Source organism: Symphalangus syndactylus, chromosome 12 (assembly GCF_028878055.3).
Source record: "Symphalangus syndactylus isolate Jambi chromosome 12, NHGRI_mSymSyn1-v2.1_pri, whole genome shotgun sequence".
Classification (NCBI taxonomy): domain Eukaryota; kingdom Metazoa; phylum Chordata; class Mammalia; order Primates; family Hylobatidae; genus Symphalangus; species Symphalangus syndactylus.
Window position 1 is genome coordinate 77,122,849 of NC_072441.2, and position 20,233 is coordinate 77,143,081.

Here is a 20,233-nt window from a genome sequence, read left to right on the forward strand (position 1 = left end):
TGCTTAATCAAAAGTAAGCTTCAACTCTGTTAGTTGCTTGCACAGAACAGAAGGAAGTTTCACAGAATGCTTCTGTGTAGTTTTTATTTGAAGATATACCTTTTTCCACTATAGGCCCGTTAGCTCTCCGAATGTCCGCTTGCAGTTTCTACAGAAAGAGTGTTCCTGAACTGCTCAATCAAAAGTAAAGTTCAACTCTGTTAGTTGAATGCACAGAATAGAAAGAAGTTTCACAGAATGCTTCTGTAAAGTGTTTATATGGGGATAGTCCTTTTTCCACTATAAGCCCCTTAGCGCTCAGAATGTCCACCTGCAGTTTCCACAAAAAGAGTGTGTCAGAACTGCTCAATCAAAAGTCAGCTTCAACTCTGTTAGTTGAATGCACAGAACAGAAAGAAGTTTCACAGAATGCTTCTGTGTAGTTTTTATTGGAAGATATCCCTTTTTCCACTATATGCCCCGTAGCGATCGAAATGTCCACTTGCAGTTTCCACAGAAATAGTGTTTCAGAACTGCTCAATCAAAAGTAAGCTTCAACTCAGTTGAATGCACAGAACAGAAAGAGGTTTCACAGAATGCTTCTGTGTAGTTTTTATTTGAGAATATTCCTTTTTCGTCTCTACTCCCCTTACCGCCAAGAATGTCCACTTGCAGTTTCTACAGAAAGAGTGTTTCATATGTGCCCAATCAAAAGTAAGCTTCAACTCTGTTAGTTGAATGAACAGAACAGAAAGAAGTTTCACATAATGCTTCTGTGTAGTTTTTAGTTGAAGATATTCCTTTTTCCACTGTAGGCCCCATAGGGCTCCGAATATCCGCTTGCAGTTTCTACAGAAAGAGTGTTTCAGAACTGCTTAATCAAAAGTAAACTTCTACTCTGTTAATTGAATGCACGGAACAGAAAGAAGTTTCACAGAATGCTTCTGTGTAGTTTTTATTTGAAGATATTTCTTTTTCCACTATTGGCCAATTAGCGCTCCAAATGTCCAATTGCAGTTTCTACAGAAAGAGTGTTTCTGAAATGCTCAATCAAAAGTAAGGTTCAACTCTGTTAGTTGAATGCACAGAACAGAAAGAAGTTTCACAGAATGCTTCTGTGTAGTTTTTATTTGAAGATATCCCTTTTTCCACTATATGCTCCATAGCGCTCCAAATGTCCACTTGCAGTTTCTACAGAAAGAGTGTTTCAGAACTGCTCAATCAAAAGTAGGCTTCAACTCTGTTAGGTGAATGCACAGAACAGAAAGGGGTTTCACAGAATGCTTCTGTGTAGTTTTTATTTGAAGATATTCCTTTTTCCACTCTAGGCCCCTTAGTGCTCTGAATGTCCACTTGCAGTTTCTACAGAAAGAGTGTTTCAGAACTGCTCAATCAAAAGTAAGCTTCAACTCTGTTAGTTGAATGTACAGAAGAGAAAGGAATTTCATAGAATGCTTCTGTGTTGTTTTTATTTGAAGATATTCCTTTTTCCACTTTAGGCCCCTAACCGCTGTGAATGTCCACTTGCAGTTTCTACAGAAAGAGCTTTTCAGACCTGCTTAATCAAAAATTATCTTCAACTCTGTTACTTGAATTCACAGAACAGAAAAAAGTTTCACAGAATGCTTCGGTGTAGTTTTTCTTTGGGGATATTCCTTTTTCCACTATAGGTCCCTTATCGCTCAAAATGTCCACTTGCAGTTTCTACACAAAGAGTGTTTCAGAACTGCTCAATCAAAATTATGCTTCAACTCTGTTAGTTGAATGCACAGAACAGAAAGAGGTTTCACAGAGTGCTTCTGTGTTGTTTTTATTTCATGATATTCCTTTTTCCACTGTAGGCCCCTTAGCGCTCAGAAATTCCACTTGCAGTTTCTACAGAAAGAGTGTTTCAGAACTGCTGACTCAAAAGTAAGATTCAGCTCTCTTAGTTGAATGCACAGAACACAAAGAAGTTTCAGAGAATGCTTCTGTGTAGTTTTTATTTGAAGATATTTCTTTTACCACTACACCCCCTTAAACCTCAGAGTGTCCATTTGCAGTCTCTTAAGAAAGTGTGTTTCAGAACTGCTCAATCAAAAGTAAGCTTCAACTCTCTTAGTTGCTTACACAGAACACAAAGGGTTTTCACAGAATGCTTCTGCGTAGTTTTTATTTGACGGTTTTCCTTTTTCCAGTATAGGTCCCTCAGCGCTCTGAATGTCCACCTGCAGTTTCTACAGAAAGTGATTTTCAGAACAACTCAATCAAAAGTAAGCTTCAACTCTGTTAGTTGAATGCACAGAAAAGAAAGAAGTTTCACAGAATGCTTCTGTGTAGTTTTTATTTGCCGATTCGCTTTTTCCACTACAGGCCCGTTAGCTCTCCGAATGTGCCGCTGTAGTTTCTACAGAAAGAGTGTTTCAGAACTGCTCAATCAAAAGTAAGCTTCAACTCTGTTGGTTGAATGCACACAGGAGAAAGAAGTTTCACAGAATGCTTCTGTGTAGTTTTTATTTGAAGATATTCCTTTTTCCACTATGGGCCCCTTAGCGCTCCGAATGTCCGCTTGCAGTTTCTACAGAAAGAGTGTTTCTGAACTGCTCAATCAAAAGTAAGGTTCAACTCTGTTAGTTGAATGCACAGAATAGAAAGAAGTTTCACAGAATGCTTCTGTAAAGTGTTTATATGGGGATAGTCCTTTTTCCACTATAAGCCCCTTAGCTCTCAGAATGTCCACCTGCAGTTTCTACAAAAAGAGTGTGTCAGAACTGCTCAATCAAAAGTAAGCTTCAACTCTGTTAGTTGAATGCACAGAACAGAAAGAAGTTTCAGAGAATGCTTCTGTGTAGTTGGTATTTGAGGATATTTCTTTTTCCACTATAGGCCCCTTAGCGCTCGGAATGTCCACTTGCAGTTTCTACAGAAAGAGTGTTTCAGAACTGCTCTATCAAAAGTAAGCTTCACCTCTGTTAGTTGAATGCACAGAACAGAAAGAAATTTCATAGAATGCTTCTGTGTAGTATTCATTTGAAGATATTCCCTTTTCCACTTTAGGCCCCTAAGCGCTGTGAATGTCCACTTGCAGTTTCTACAGAAAGAGCTTTTCAGAACTGCTTAATCAAAAGTAAGCTTCAACTCTGTTAGTTGAATTCACAGAACAGAAAAAAGTTTCACAGAATGCTTCGGTGTAGTTTTTCTTCGGGGATATTGCTTTTTCCACTATATGTCCCTTAGCGCTCCAAGTGTCCACTTGCAGTTTCTACACAAAGAGTGTTTCAGAACTGCTCAATCAAACGTAAGCTTCAACTCTGTTAGTTGAATGCGCAGAACAGAAAGGTGTTTGACAGAATGCTTCTGTGTTGTTTTTATTTCAGGATATTCCTTTTTCCACTATAGGCCCCTGAGTGCTCAGATTGTCCACCTGCAGTTTCTACAGAAGGAGTATTTCAGAACTGCTCAGTCAAAAGTAAGCTTCAACTCTCTTAGTTGAATACACAGAACACAAAGAAGTTTCACAGAATGCTTCTGTGTAGTTTCTATTTGAAGACATTCCTTTTTCCACTCTACCCCCTTAAGCCTCAGAGTGTCCACTTGTAGTCTCTTAAGAAAGTGTGTTTCAGAACTGCTCAATCAAAAGCAAGCTTCAATTCTGTTAGTTGAAAGCAGAGAACAGAAAGAAGTTTCAGAGAATGCTTCTGTGTAGTTTTTATTTGAGGATATTCCTTTTTCCTCTCGTGGCCCATTACCGCTACGAATGTCCACTTGCAGTTTCTACAGAAAGAGTGTTTCATAACTGCTCAGTCAAAACTGAGCTTCAACTCTGTTAGTTGAATGCACAGAACAGAAAGAGGATTCACAGAATGCTTCTCTGTAGTTTTTATTTGAAGATGTTCCTTTTTCCACTATAGGCCTCTTAGCGCTCCGAATGTCCACTTACAGTTTCTACAGAAATAGTGTTTCAGAACTGCTTAATCAAAAGTAAGCTTCAACTCTGTGTGTTGCATGCACAGAACAGAAAGACGTTTTAGAGAATGCTTCTCTGTAGTTTTTATTTGAAGATATTCCTTTTCTCACTACGGGCCCCTTAGCGCTCCGAAAGTCCCCTTGCAGTTTCTACAGAAAGTGTGTTTCAGAACTGCATAATCAAAAGTAAGCTTCAGCTCTTTTAGTTGAATGCACAGAACAGAAGGAAGTTTCACAGAATGCTTCTGTGTTGTTTTTATTTGAAGATATTCCTTTTTCCACTATAGGCCCCTTAGCGCTCTGAATGTCCAATTGCAGTTTCTACAGAAAGAGTGTTTCACATCTGCTCAATCAAAAGTAAGCTTCAGCTCTTTTAGTTGAATGCACAGAACAGAAAGAAGATTCACATAATGCTTCTGTGTAGTTTTTAGTTGAAGATATTCCTTTTTCCACTATAGGCCCCTTAGCGCTCCAAATGTCCGCTTGTAGTTTCTACAGAAAGAGTGTTTCAGAACTGCTTAATCAAAAGTAAGCTTCAACTCTGTTAGTTGCTTGCACAGAACAGAAGGAAGTTTCACAGAATGCTTCTGTGTAGTTTTTATTTGAAGATATACCTTTTTCCACTATAGGCCCGTTAGCTCTCCGAATGTCCGCTTGCAGTTTCTACAGAAAGAGTGTTCCTGAACTGCTCAATCAAAAGTAAAGTTCAACTCTGTTAGTTGAATGCACAGAATAGAAAGAAGTTTCACAGAATGCTTCTGTAAAGTGTTTATATGGGGATAGTCCTTTTTCCACTATAAGCCCCTTAGCGCTAGGAATGTCCACCTGCAGTTTCCACAAAAAGAGTGTGTCAGAACTGCTCAATCAAAAGTCAGCTTCAACTCTGTTAGTTGAATGCACAGAACAGAAAGAAGTTTCACAGAATGCTTCTGTGTAGTTTTTATTGGAAGATATCCCTTTTTCCACTATATGCCCCGTAGCGATCGAAATGTCCACTTGCAGTTTCCACAGAAATAGTGTTTCAGAACTGCTCAATCAAAAGTAAGCTTCAACTCAGTTGAATGCACAGAACAGAAAGAGGTTTCACAGAATGCTTCTGTGTAGTTTTTATTTGAGAATATTCCTTTTTCGTCTCTACTCCCCTTACCGCCAAGAATGTCCACTTGCAGTTTCTACAGAAAGAGTGTTTCATATGTGCTCAATCAAAAGTAAGCTTCAACTCTGTTAGTTGAATGAAGAGAACAGAAAGAAGTTTCACATAATGCTTCTGTGTAGTTTTTAGTTGAAGATATTCCTTTTTCCACTGTAGGCCCCATAGGGCTCCGAATATCCGCTTGCAGTTTCTACAGAAAGAGTGTTTCAGAACTGCTTAATCAAAAGTAAACTTCTACTCTGTTAATTGAATGCACGGAACAGAAAGAAGTTTCACAGAATGCTTCTGTGTAGTTTTTATTTGAAGATATTTCTTTTTCCACTATTGGCCAATTAGCGCTCCAAATGTCCAATTGCAGTTTCTACAGAAAGAGTGTTTCTGAAATGCTTAATCAAAAGTAAGGTTCAACTCTGTTAGTTGAATGCACAGAACAGAAAGAAGTTTCACAGAATGCTTCTGTGTAGTTTTTATTTGAAGATATCCCTTTTTCCACTATATGCCCCATAGCGCTCCAAATGTCCACTTGCAGTTTCTACAGAAAGAGTGTTTCAGAACTGCTCAATCAAAAGTAGGCTTCAACTCTGTTAGGTGAATGCACAGAACAGAAAGGGGTTTCACAGAATGCTTCTGTGTAGTTTTTATTTGAAGATATTCCTTTTTCCACTCTAGGCCCCTTAGTGCTCTGAATGTCCACTTGCAGTTTCTACAGAAAGAGTGTTTCAGAACTGCTCAATCAAAAGTAAGCTTCAACTCTGTTAGTTGAATGTACAGAAGAGAAAGGAATTTCATAGAATGCTTCTGTGTTGTTTTTATTTGAAGATATTCCTTTTTCCACTTTAGGCCCCTAACCGCTGTGAATGTCCACTTGCAGTTTCTACAGAAAGAGCTTTTCAGACCTGCTTAATCAAAAATTATCTTCAACTCTGTTACTTGAATTCACAGAACAGAAAAAAGTTTCACAGAATGCTTCGGTGTAGTTTTTCTTTGGGGATATTCCTTTTTCCACTATAGGTCCCTTATCGCTCAAAATGTCCACTTGCAGTTTCTACACAAAGAGTGTTTCAGAACTGCTCAATCAAAATTATGCTTCAACTCTGTTAGTTGAATGCGCAGAACAGAAAGAGGTTTCACAGAGTGCTTCTGTGTTGTTTTTATTTCATGATATTCCTTTTTCCACTGTAGGCCCCTTAGCGCTCAGAAATTCCACTTGCAGTTTCTACAGAAAGAGTGTTTCAGAACTGCTGACTCAAAAGTAAGATTCAGCTCTCTTAGTTGAATGCACAGAACACAAAGAAGTTTCAGAGAATGCTTCTGTGTAGTTTTTATTTGAAGATATTTCTTTTACCACTACACCCCCTTAACCCTCAGAGTGTCCATTTGCAGTCTCTTAAGAAAGTGTGTTTCAGAACTGCTCAATCAAAAGTAAGCTTCAACTCTCTTAGTTGCTTACACAGAACACAAAGGGTTTTCACAGAATGCTTCTGCGTAGTTTTTATTTGACGGTTTTCCTTTTTCCAGTATAGGTCCCTCAGCGCTCTGAATGTCCACCTGCAGTTTCTACAGAAAGTGATTTTCAGAACAACTCAATCAAAAGTAAGCTTCAACTCTGTTAGTTGAATGCACAGAAAAGAAAGAAGTTTCACAGAATGCTTCTGTGTAGTTTTTATTTGCCGATTCGCTTTTTCCACTACAGGCCCGTTAGCTCTCCGAATGTGCCGCTGTAGTTTCTACAGAAAGAGTGTTTCAGAACTGCTCAATCAAAAGTAAGCTTCAACTCTGTTGGTTGAATGCACACAAGAGAAAGAAGTTTCACAGAATGCTTCTGTGTAGTTTTTATTTGAAGATATTCCTTTTTCCACTATGGGCCCCTTAGCGCTCCGAATGTCCGCTTGCAGTTTCTACAGAAAGAGTGTTTCTGAACTGCTCAATCAAAAGTAAGGTTCAACTCTGTTAGTTGAATGCACAGAATAGAAAGAAGTTTCACAGAATGCTTCTGTAAAGTGTTTATATGGGGATAGTCCTTTTTCCACTATAAGCCCCTTAGCTCTCAGAATGTCCACCTGCAGTTTCTACAAAAAGAGTGTGTCAGAACTGCTCAATCAAAAGTAAGCTTCAACTCTGTTAGTTGAATGCACAGAACAGAAAGAAGTATCACAGAATGCTTCTGTGTAGTTGGTATTTGAGGATATTTCTTTTTCCACTATAGGCCCCTTAGCGCTCGGAATGTCCACTTGCAGTTTCTACAGAAAGAGTGTTTCAGAACTGCTCTATCAAAAGTAAGCTTCACCTCTGTTAGTTGAATGCACAGAACAGAAAGAAATTTCATAGAATGCTTCTGTGTAGTATTCATTTGAAGATATTCCCTTTTCCACTTTAGGCCCCTAAGCGCTGTGAATGTCCACTTGCAGTTTCTACAGAAAGAGCTTTTCAGAACTGCTTAATCAAAAGTAAGCTTCAACTCTGTTAGTTGAATTCACAGAACAGAAAAAAGTTTCACAGAATGCTTCGGTGTAGTTTTTCTTCGGGGATATTGCTTTTTCCACTATATGTCCCTTAGCGCTCCAAGTGTCCACTTGCAGTTTCTACACAAAGAGTGTTTCAGAACTGCTCAATCAAACGTAAGCTTCAACTCTGTTAGTTGAATGCGCAGAACAGAAAGGTGTTTGACAGAATGCTTCTGTGTTGTTTTTATTTCAGGATATTCCTTTTTCCACTATAGGCCCCTGAGTGCTCAGATTGTCCACCTGCAGTTTCTACAGAAGGAGTATTTCAGAACTGCTCAGTCAAAAGTAAGCTTCAACTCTCTTAGTTGAATACACAGAACACAAAGAAGTTTCACAGAATGCTTCTGTGTAGTTTCTATTTGAAGACATTCCTTTTTCCACTCTACCCCCTTAAGCCTCAGAGTGTCCACTTGTAGTCTCTTAAGAAAGTGTGTTTCAGAACTGCTCAATCAAAAGCAAGCTTCAATTCTGTTAGTTGAAAGCAGAGAACAGAAAGAAGTTTCAGAGAATGCTTCTGTGTAGTTTTTATTTGAGGATATTCCTTTTTCCTCTCGTGGCCCATTACCGCTACGAATGTCCACTTGCAGTTTCTACAGAAAGAGTGTTTCATAACTGCTCAGTCAAAACTGAGCTTCAACTCTGTTAGTTGAATGCACAGAACAGAAAGAGGATTCACAGAATGCTTCTCTGTAGTTTTTATTTGAAGATGTTCCTTTTTCCACTATAGGCCTCTTAGCGCTCCGAATGTCCACTTACAGTTTCTACAGAAATAGTGTTTCAGAACTGCTTAATCAAAAGTAAGCTTCAACTCTGTGTGTTGCATGCACAGAACAGAAAGACGTTTTAGAGAATGCTTCTCTGTAGTTTTTATTTGAAGATATTCCTTTTCTCACTACGGGCCCCTTAGCGCTCCGAAAGTCCCCTTGCAGTTTCTACAGAAAGTGTGTTTCAGAACTGCATAATCAAAAGTAAGCTTCAGCTCTTTTAGTTGAATGCACAGAACAGAAGGAAGTTTCACAGAATGCTTCTGTGTTGTTTTTATTTGAAGATATTCCTTTTTCCACTATAGGCCCCTTAGCGCTCTGAATGTCCAATTGCAGTTTCTACAGAAAGAGTGTTTCATATCTGCTCAATCAAAAGTAAGCTTCAGCTCTTTTAGTTGAATGCACAGAACAGAAAGAAGATTCACATAATGCTTCTGTGTAGTTTTTAGTTGAAGATATTCCTTTTTCCACTATAGGCCCCTTAGCGCTCCAAATGTCCGCTTGTAGTTTCTACAGAAAGAGTGTTTCAGAACTGCTTAATCAAAAGTAAGCTTCAACTCCGTTAGTTGCTTGCACAGAACAGAAGGAAGTTTCACAGAATGTTTCTGTGTAGTTTTTATTTGAAGATATAACTTTTTCCACTATAGGCCCGTTAGCTCTCCGAATGTCCGCTGGCAGTTTCTACAGAAAGAGTGTTCCTGAACTGCTCAATCAAAAGTAAAGTTCAACTCTGTTAGTTGAATGCACAGAATAGAAAGAAGTTTCACAGAATGCTTCTGTAAAGTGTTTATATGGGGATAGTCCTTTTTCCACTATAAGCCCCTTAGCGCTCAGAATGTCCACCTGCAGTTTCCACAAAAAGAGTGTGTCAGAACTGCTCAATCAAAAGTCAGCTTCAACTCTGTTAGTTGAATGCACAGATCAGAAAGAAGTTTCACAGAATGCTTCTGTGTAGTTTTTATTGGAAGATATCCCTTTTTCCACTATATGCCCCGTAGCGATCGAAATGTCCACTTGCAGTTTCCACAGAAATAGTGTTTCAGAAGTGCTCAATCAAAAGTAAGCTTCAACTCAGTTGAATGCACAGAACAGACAGAGGTTTCACAGAATGCTTCTGTGTAGTTTTTATTTGAGAATATTCCTTTTGCATCTCTACTCCCCTTACCGCCAAGAATGTCCACTTGCAGTTTCTACAGAAAGAGTGTTTCATATGTGCTCAATCAAAAGTAAGCTTCAACTCTGTTAGTTGAATGAAGAGAACAGAAAGAAGTTTCACATAATGCTTCTGTGTAGTTTTTAGTTGAAGATATTCCTTTTTCCACTGTAGGCCCCATAGGGCTCCGAATATCCGCTTGCAGTTTCTACAGAAAGAGTGTTTCAGAACTGCTTAATCAAAAGTAAACTTCTACTCTGTTAATTGAATGCACGGAACAGAAAGAAGTTTCACAGAATGCTTCTGTGTAGTTTTTATTTGAAGATATTTCTTTTTCCACTATTGGCCAACTAGCGCTCCAAATGTCCAATTGCAGTTTCTACAGAAAGAGTGTTTCTGAAATGCTCAATCAAAAGTAAGGTTCAACTCTGTTAGTTGAATGCACAGAACAGAAAGAAGTTTCACAGAATGCTTCTGTGTAGTTTTTATTTGAAGATATCCCTTTTTCCACTATATGCTCCATAGCGCTCCAAATGTCCACTTGCAGTTTCTACAGAAAGAGTGTTTCAGAACTGCTCAATCAAAAGTAGGCTTCAACTCTGTTAGGTGAATGCACAGAACAGAAAGGGGTTTCACAGAATGCTTCTGTGTAGTTTTTATTTGAAGATATTCCTTTTTCCACTCTAGGCCCCTTAGTGCTCTGAATGTCCACTTGCAGTTTCTACAGAAAGAGTGTTTCAGAACTGCTCAATCAAAAGTAAGCTTCAACTCTGTTAGTTGAATGTACAGAAGAGAAAGGAATTTCATAGAATGCTTCTGTGTTGTTTTTATTTGAAGATATTCCTTTTTCCACTTTAGGCCCCTAACCGCTGTGAATGTCCACTTGCAGTTTCTACAGAAAGAGCTTTTCAGACCTGCTTAATCAAAAATTATCTTCAACTCTGTTACTTGAATTCACAGAACAGAAAAAAGTTTCACAGAATGCTTCGGTGTAGTTTTTCTTTGGGGATATTCCTTTTTCCACTATAGGTCCCTTATCGCTCAAAATGTCCACTTGCAGTTTCTACACAAAGAGTGTTTCAGAACTGCTCAATCAAAATTATGCTTCAACTCTGTTAGTTGAATGCGCAGAACAGAAAGAGGTTTCACAGAGTGCTTCTGTGTTGTTTTTATTTCATGATATTCCTTTTTCCACTGTAGGCCCCTTAGCGCTCAGAAATTCCACTTGCAGTTTCTACAGAAAGAGTGTTTCAGAACTGCTGACTCAAAAGTAAGATTCAGCTCTCTTAGTTGAATGCACAGAACACAAAGAAGTTTCAGAGAATGCTTCTGTGTAGTTTTTATTTGAAGATATTTCTTTTACCACTACACCCCCTTAACCCTCAGAGTGTCCATTTGCAGTCTCTTAAGAAAGTGTGTTTCAGAACTGCTCAATCAAAAGTAAGCTTCAACTCTCTTAGTTGCTTACACAGAACACAAAGGGTTTTCACAGAATGCTTCTGCGTAGTTTTTATTTGACGGTTTTCCTTTTTCCAGTATAGGTCCCTCAGCGCTCTGAATGTCCACCTGCAGTTTCTACAGAAAGTGATTTTCAGAACAACTCAATCAAAAGTAAGCTTCAACTCTGTTAGTTGAATGCACAGAAAAGAAAGAAGTTTCACAGAATGCTTCTGTGTAGTTTTTATTTGCCGATTCGCTTTTTCCACTACAGGCCCGTTAGCTCTCCGAATGTGCCGCTGTAGTTTCTACAGAAAGAGTGTTTCAGAACTGCTCAATCAAAAGTAAGCTTCAACTCTGTTGGTTGAATGCACACAAGAGAAAGAAGTTTCACAGAATGCTTCTGTGTAGTTTTTATTTGAAGATATTCCTTTTTCCACTATGGGCCCCTTAGCGCTCCGAATGTCCGCTTGCAGTTTCTACAGAAAGAGTGTTTCTGAACTGCTCAATCAAAAGTAAGGTTCAACTCTGTTAGTTGAATGCACAGAATAGAAAGAAGTTTCACAGAATGCTTCTGTAAAGTGTTTATATGGGGATAGTCCTTTTTCCACTATAAGCCCCTTAGCTCTCAGAATGTCCACCTGCAGTTTCTACAAAAAGAGTGTGTCAGAACTGCTCAATCAAAAGTAAGCTTCAACTCTGTTAGTTGAATGCACAGAACAGAAAGAAGTATCACAGAATGCTTCTGTGTAGTTGGTATTTGAGGATATTTCTTTTTCCACTATAGGCCCCTTAGCGCTCGGAATGTCCACTTGCAGTTTCTACAGAAAGAGTGTTTCAGAACTGCTCTATCAAAAGTAAGCTTCACCTCTGTTAGTTGAATGCACAGAACAGAAAGAAATTTCATAGAATGCTTCTGTGTAGTATTCATTTGAAGATATTCCCTTTTCCACTTTAGGCCCCTAAGCGCTGTGAATGTCCACTTGCAGTTTCTACAGAAAGAGCTTTTCAGAACTGCTTAATCAAAAGTAAGCTTCAACTCTGTTAGTTGAATTCACAGAACAGAAAAAAGTTTCACAGAATGCTTCGGTGTAGTTTTTCTTCGGGGATATTGCTTTTTCCACTATATGTCCCTTAGCGCTCCAAGTGTCCACTTGCAGTTTCTACACAAAGAGTGTTTCAGAACTGCTCAATCAAACGTAAGCTTCAACTCTGTTAGTTGAATGCGCAGAACAGAAAGGTGTTTGACAGAATGCTTCTGTGTTGTTTTTATTTCAGGATATTCCTTTTTCCACTATAGGCCCCTGAGTGCTCAGATTGTCCACCTGCAGTTTCTACAGAAGGAGTATTTCAGAACTGCTCAGTCAAAAGTAAGCTTCAACTCTCTTAGTTGAATACACAGAACACAAAGAAGTTTCACAGAATGCTTCTGTGTAGTTTCTATTTGAAGACATTCCTTTTTCCACTCTACCCCCTTAAGCCTCAGAGTGTCCACTTGTAGTCTCTTAAGAAAGTGTGTTTCAGAACTGCTCAATCAAAAGCAAGCTTCAATTCTGTTAGTTGAAAGCAGAGAACAGAAAGAAGTTTCAGAGAATGCTTCTGTGTAGTTTTTATTTGAGGATATTCCTTTTTCCTCTCGTGGCCCATTACCGCTACGAATGTCCACTTGCAGTTTCTACAGAAAGAGTGTTTCATAACTGCTCAGTCAAAACTGAGCTTCAACTCTGTTAGTTGAATGCACAGAACAGAAAGAGGATTCACAGAATGCTTCTCTGTAGTTTTTATTTGAAGATGTTCCTTTTTCCACTATAGGCCTCTTAGCGCTCCGAATGTCCACTTACAGTTTCTACAGAAATAGTGTTTCAGAACTGCTTAATCAAAAGTAAGCTTCAACTCTGTGTGTTGCATGCACAGAACAGAAAGACGTTTTAGAGAATGCTTCTCTGTAGTTTTTATTTGAAGATATTCCTTTTCTCACTACGGGCCCCTTAGCGCTCCGAAAGTCCCCTTGCAGTTTCTACAGAAAGTGTGTTTCAGAACTGCATAATCAAAAGTAAGCTTCAGCTCTTTTAGTTGAATGCACAGAACAGAAGGAAGTTTCACAGAATGCTTCTGTGTTGTTTTTATTTGAAGATATTCCTTTTTCCACTATAGGCCCCTTAGCGCTCTGAATGTCCAATTGCAGTTTCTACAGAAAGAGTGTTTCATATCTGCTCAATCAAAAGTAAGCTTCAGCTCTTTTAGTTGAATGCACAGAACAGAAAGAAGATTCACATAATGCTTCTGTGTAGTTTTTAGTTGAAGATATTCCTTTTTCCACTATAGGCCCCTTAGCGCTCCAAATGTCCGCTTGTAGTTTCTACAGAAAGAGTGTTTCAGAACTGCTTAATCAAAAGTAAGCTTCAACTCCGTTAGTTGCTTGCACAGAACAGAAGGAAGTTTCACAGAATGTTTCTGTGTAGTTTTTATTTGAAGATATAACTTTTTCCACTATAGGCCCGTTAGCTCTCCGAATGTCCGCTGGCAGTTTCTACAGAAAGAGTGTTCCTGAACTGCTCAATCAAAAGTAAAGTTCAACTCTGTTAGTTGAATGCACAGAATAGAAAGAAGTTTCACAGAATGCTTCTGTAAAGTGTTTATATGGGGATAGTCCTTTTTCCACTATAAGCCCCTTAGCGCTCAGAATGTCCACCTGCAGTTTCCACAAAAAGAGTGTGTCAGAACTGCTCAATCAAAAGTCAGCTTCAACTCTGTTAGTTGAATGCACAGATCAGAAAGAAGTTTCACAGAATGCTTCTGTGTAGTTTTTATTGGAAGATATCCCTTTTTCCACTATATGCCCCGTAGCGATCGAAATGTCCACTTGCAGTTTCCACAGAAATAGTGTTTCAGAAGTGCTCAATCAAAAGTAAGCTTCAACTCAGTTGAATGCACAGAACAGACAGAGGTTTCACAGAATGCTTCTGTGTAGTTTTTATTTGAGAATATTCCTTTTGCATCTCTACTCCCCTTACCGCCAAGAATGTCCACTTGCAGTTTCTACAGAAAGAGTGTTTCATATGTGCTCAATCAAAAGTAAGCTTCAACTCTGTTAGTTGAATGAAGAGAACAGAAAGAAGTTTCACATAATGCTTCTGTGTAGTTTTTAGTTGAAGATATTCCTTTTTCCACTGTAGGCCCCATAGGGCTCCGAATATCCGCTTGCAGTTTCTACAGAAAGAGTGTTTCAGAACTGCTTAATCAAAAGTAAACTTCTACTCTGTTAATTGAATGCACGGAACAGAAAGAAGTTTCACAGAATGCTTCTGTGTAGTTTTTATTTGAAGATATTTCTTTTTCCACTATTGGCCAACTAGCGCTCCAAATGTCCAATTGCAGTTTCTACAGAAAGAGTGTTTCTGAAATGCTCAATCAAAAGTAAGGTTCAACTCTGTTAGTTGAATGCACAGAACAGAAAGAAGTTTCACAGAATGCTTCTGTGTAGTTTTTATTTGAAGATATCCCTTTTTCCACTATATGCTCCATAGCGCTCCAAATGTCCACTTGCAGTTTCTACAGAAAGAGTGTTTCAGAACTGCTCAATCAAAAGTAGGCTTCAACTCTGTTAGGTGAATGCACAGAACAGAAAGGGGTTTCACAGAATGCTTCTGTGTAGTTTTTATTTGAAGATATTCCTTTTTCCACTCTAGGCCCCTTAGTGCTCTGAATGTCCACTTGCAGTTTCTACAGAAAGAGTGTTTCAGAACTGCTCAATCAAAAGTAAGCTTCAACTCTGTTAGTTGAATGTACAGAAGAGAAAGGAATTTCATAGAATGCTTCTGTGTTGTTTTTATTTGAAGATATTCCTTTTTCCACTTTAGGCCCCTAACCGCTGTGAATGTCCACTTGCAGTTTCTACAGAAAGAGCTTTTCAGACCTGCTTAATCAAAAATTATCTTCAACTCTGTTACTTGAATTCACAGAACAGAAAAAAGTTTCACAGAATGCTTCGGTGTAGTTTTTCTTTGGGGATATTCCTTTTTCCACTATAGGTCCCTTATCGCTCAAAATGTCCACTTGCAGTTTCTACACAAAGAGTGTTTCAGAACTGCTCAATCAAAATTATGCTTCAACTCTGTTAGTTGAATGCACAGAACAGAAAGAGGTTTCACAGAGTGCTTCTGTGTTGTTTTTATTTCATGATATTCCTTTTTCCACTGTAGGCCCCTTAGCGCTCAGAAATTCCACTTGCAGTTTCTACAGAAAGAGTGTTTCAGAACTGCTGACTCAAAAGTAAGATTCAGCTCTCTTAGTTGAATGCACAGAACACAAAGAAGTTTCAGAGAATGCTTCTGTGTAGTTTTTATTTGAAGATATTTCTTTTACCACTACACCCCCTTAACCCTCAGAGTGTCCATTTGCAGTCTCTTAAGAAAGTGTGTTTCAGAACTGCTCAATCAAAAGTAAGCTTCAACTCTCTTAGTTGCTTACACAGAACACAAAGGGTTTTCACAGAATGCTTCTGCGTAGTTTTTATTTGACGGTTTTCCTTTTTCCAGTATAGGTCCCTCAGCGCTCTGAATGTCCACCTGCAGTTTCTACAGAAAGTGATTTTCAGAACAACTCAATCAAAAGTAAGCTTCAACTCTGTTAGTTGAATGCACAGAAAAGAAAGAAGTTTCACAGAATGCTTCTGTGTAGTTTTTATTTGCCGATTCCCTTTTTCCACTACAGGCCCGTTAGCTCTCCGAATGTGCCGCTGTAGTTTCTACAGAAAGAGTGTTTCAGAACTGCTCAATCAAAAGTAAGCTTCAACTCTGTTGGTTGAATGCACACAAGAGAAAGAAGTTTCACAGAATGCTTCTGTGTAGTTTTTATTTGAAGATATTCCTTTTTCCACTATGGGCCCCTTAGCGCTCCGAATGTCCGCTTGCAGTTTCTACAGAAAGAGTGTTTCTGAACTGCTCAATCAAAAGTAAGGTTCAACTCTGTTAGTTGAATGCACAGAATAGAAAGAAGTTTCACAGAATGCTTCTGTAAAGTGTTTATATGGGGATAGTCCTTTTTCCACTATAAGCCCCTTAGCTCTCAGAATGTCCACCTGCAGTTTCTACAAAAAGAGTGTGTCAGAACTGCTCAATCAAAAGTAAGCATCAACTCTGTTAGTTGAATGCACAGAACAGAAAGAAGTTTCAGAGAATGCTTCTGTGTAGTTGGTATTTGAGGATATTTCTTTTTCCACTATAGGCCCCTTAGCGCTCGGAATGTCCACTTGCAGTTTCTACAGAAAGAGTGTTTCAGAACTGCTCTATCAAAAGTAAGCTTCACCTCTGTTAGTTGAATGCACAGAACAGAAAGAAATTTCATAGAATGCTTCTGTGTAGTATTCATTTGAAGATATTCCCTTTTCCACTTTAGGCCCCTAAGCGCTGTGAATGTCCACTTGCAGTTTCTACAGAAAGAGCTTTTCAGAACTGCTTAATCAAAAGTAAGCTTCAACTCTGTTAGTTGAATTCACAGAACAGAAAAAAGTTTCACAGAATGCTTCGGTGTAGTTTTTCTTCGGGGATATTGCTTTTTCCACTATATGTCCCTTAGCGCTCCAAGTGTCCACTTGCAGTTTCTACACAAAGAGTGTTTCAGAACTGCTCAATCAAACGTAAGCTTCAACTCTGTTAGTTGAATGCGCAGAACAGAAAGGTGTTTGACAGAATGCTTCTGTGTTGTTTTTATTTCAGGATATTCCTTTTTCCACTATAGGCCCCTGAGTGCTCAGATTGTCCACCTGCAGTTTCTACAGAAGGAGTATTTCAGAACTGCTCAGTCAAAAGTAAGCTTCAACTCTCTTAGTTGAATACACAGAACACAAAGAAGTTTCACAGAATGCTTCTGTGTAGTTTCTATTTGAAGACATTCCTTTTTCCACTCTACCCCCTTAAGCCTCAGAGTGTCCACTTGTAGTCTCTTAAGAAAGTGTGTTTCAGAACTGCTCAATCAAAAGCAAGCTTCAATTCTGTTAGTTGAAAGCAGAGAACAGAAAGAAGTTTCAGAGAATGCTTCTGTGTAGTTTTTATTTGAGGATATTCCTTTTTCCTCTCGTGGCCCATTACCGCTACGAATGTCCACTTGCAGTTTCTACAGAAAGAGTGTTTCATAACTGCTCAGTCAAAACTGAGCTTCAACTCTGTTAGTTGAATGCACAGAACAGAAAGAGGATTCACAGAATGCTTCTCTGTAGTTTTTATTTGAAGATGTTCCTTTTTCCACTATAGGCCTCTTAGCGCTCCGAATGTCCACTTACAGTTTCTACAGAAATAGTGTTTCAGAACTGCTTAATCAAAAGTAAGCTTCAACTCTGTGTGTTGCATGCACAGAACAGAAAGACGTTTTAGAGAATGCTTCTCTGTAGTTTTTATTTGAAGATATTCCTTTTCTCACTACGGGCCCCTTAGCGCTCCGAAAGTCCCCTTGCAGTTTCTACAGAAAGTGTGTTTCAGAACTGCATAATCAAAAGTAAGCTTCAGCTCTTTTAGTTGAATGCACAGAACAGAAGGAAGTTTCACAGAATGCTTCTGTGTTGTTTTTATTTGAAGATATTCCTTTTTCCACTATAGGCCCCTTAGCGCTCTGAATGTCCAATTGCAGTTTCTACAGAAAGAGTGTTTCACATCTGCTCAATCAAAAGTAAGCTTCAGCTCTTTTAGTTGAATGCACAGAACAGAAAGAAGATTCACATAATGCTTCTGTGTAGTTTTTAGTTGAAGATATTCCTTTTTCCACTATAGGCCCCTTAGCGCTCCAAATGTCCGCTTGTAGTTTCTACAGAAAGAGTGTTTCAGAACTGCTTAATCAAAAGTAAGCTTCAACTCTGTTAGTTGCTTGCACAGAACAGAAGGAAGTTTCACAGAATGCTTCTGTGTAGTTTTTATTTGAAGATATACCTTTTTCCACTATAGGCCCGTTAGCTCTCCGAATGTCCGCTTGCAGTTTCTACAGAAAGAGTGTTCCTGAACTGCTCAATCAAAAGTAAAGTTCAACTCTGTTAGTTGAATGCACAGAATAGAAAGAAGTTTCACAGAATGCTTCTGTAAAGTGTTTATATGGGGATAGTCCTTTTTCCACTATAAGCCCCTTAGCGCTCAGAATGTCCACCTGCAGTTTCCACAAAAAGAGTGTGTCAGAACTGCTCAATCAAAAGTCAGCTTCAACTCTGTTAGTTGAATGCACAGAACAGAAAGAAGTTTCACAGAATGCTTCTGTGTAGTTTTTATTGGAAGATATCCCTTTTTCCACTATATGCCCCGTAGCGATCGAAATGTCCACTTGCAGTTTCCACAGAAATAGTGTTTCAGAACTGCTCAATCAAAAGTAAGCTTCAACTCAGTTGAATGCACAGAACAGAAAGAGGTTTCACAGAATGCTTCTGTGTAGTTTTTATTTGAGAATATTCCTTTTTCGTCTCTACTCCCCTTACCGCCAAGAATGTCCACTTGCAGTTTCTACAGAAAGAGTGTTTCATATGTGCCCAATCAAAAGTAAGCTTCAACTCTGTTAGTTGAATGAACAGAACAGAAAGAAGTTTCACATAATGCTTCTGTGTAGTTTTTAGTTGAAGATATTCCTTTTTCCACTGTAGGCCCCATAGGGCTCCGAATATCCGCTTGCAGTTTCTACAGAAAGAGTGTTTCAGAACTGCTTAATCAAAAGTAAACTTCTACTCTGTTAATTGAATGCACGGAACAGAAAGAAGTTTCACAGAATGCTTCTGTGTAGTTTTTATTTGAAGATATTTCTTTTTCCACTATTGGCCAATTAGCGCTCCAAATGTCCAATTGCAGTTTCTACAGAAAGAGTGTTTCTGAAATGCTCAATCAAAAGTAAGGTTCAACTCTGTTAGTTGAATGCACAGAACAGAAAGAAGTTTCACAGAATGCTTCTGTGTAGTTTTTATTTGAAGATATCCCTTTTTCCACTATATGCTCCATAGCGCTCCAAATGTCCACTTGCAGTTTCTACAGAAAGAGTGTTTCAGAACTGCTCAATCAAAAGTAGGCTTCAACTCTGTTAGGTGAATGCACAGAACAGAAAGGGGTTTCACAGAATGCTTCTGTGTAGTTTTTATTTGAAGATATTCCTTTTTCCACTCTAGGCCCCTTAGTGCTCTGAATGTCCACTTGCAGTTTCTACAGAAAGAGTGTTTCAGAACTGCTCAATCAAAAGTAAGGTTCAACTCTGTTAGTTGAATGTACAGAAGAGAAAGGAATTTCATAGAATGCTTCTGTGTTGTTTTTATTTGAAGATATTCCTTTTTCCACTTTAGGCCCCTAACCGCTGTGAATGTCCACTTGCAGTTTCTACAGAAAGAGCTTTTCAGACCTGCTTAATCAAAAATTATCTTCAACTCTGTTACTTGAATTCACAGAACAGAAAAAAGTTTCACAGAATGCTTCGGTGTAGTTTTTCTTTGGGGATATTCCTTTTTCCACTATAGGTCCCTTATCGCTCAAAATGTCCACTTGCAGTTTCTACACAAAGAGTGTTTCAGAACTGCTCAATCAAAATTATGCTTCAACTCTGTTAGTTGAATGCACAGAACAGAAAGAGGTTTCACAGAGTGCTTCTGTGTTGTTTTTATTTCATGATATTCCTTTTTCCACTGTAGGCCCCTTAGCGCTCAGAAATTCCACTTGCAGTTTCTACAGAAAGAGTGTTTCAGAACTGCTGACTCAAAAGTAAGATTCAGCTCTCTTAGTTGAATGCACAGAACACAAAGAAGTTTCAGAGAATGCTTCTGTGTAGTTTTTATTTGAAGATATTTCTTTTACCACTACACCCCCTTAACCCTCAGAGTGTCCATTTGCAGTCTCTTAAGAAAGTGTGTTTCAGAACTGCTCAATCAAAAGTAAGCTTCAACTCTCTTAGTTGCTTACACAGAACACAAAGGGTTTTCACAGAATGCTTCTGCGTAGTTTTTATTTGACGGTTTTCCTTTTTCCAGTATAGGTCCCTCAGCGCTCTGAATGTCCACCTGCAGTTTCTACAGAAAGTGATTTTCAGAACAACTCAATCAAAAGTAAGCTTCAACTCTGTTAGTTGAATGCACAGAAAAGAAAGAAGTTTCACAGAATGCTTCTGTGTAGTTTTTATTTGCCGATTCCCTTTTTCCACTACAGGCCCGTTAGCTCTCCGAATGTGCCGCTGTAGTTTCTACAGAAAGAGTGTTTCAGAACTGCTCAATCAAAAGTAAGCTTCAACTCTGTTGGTTGAATGCACACAAGAGAAAGAAGTTTCACAGAATGCTTCTGTGTAGTTTTTATTT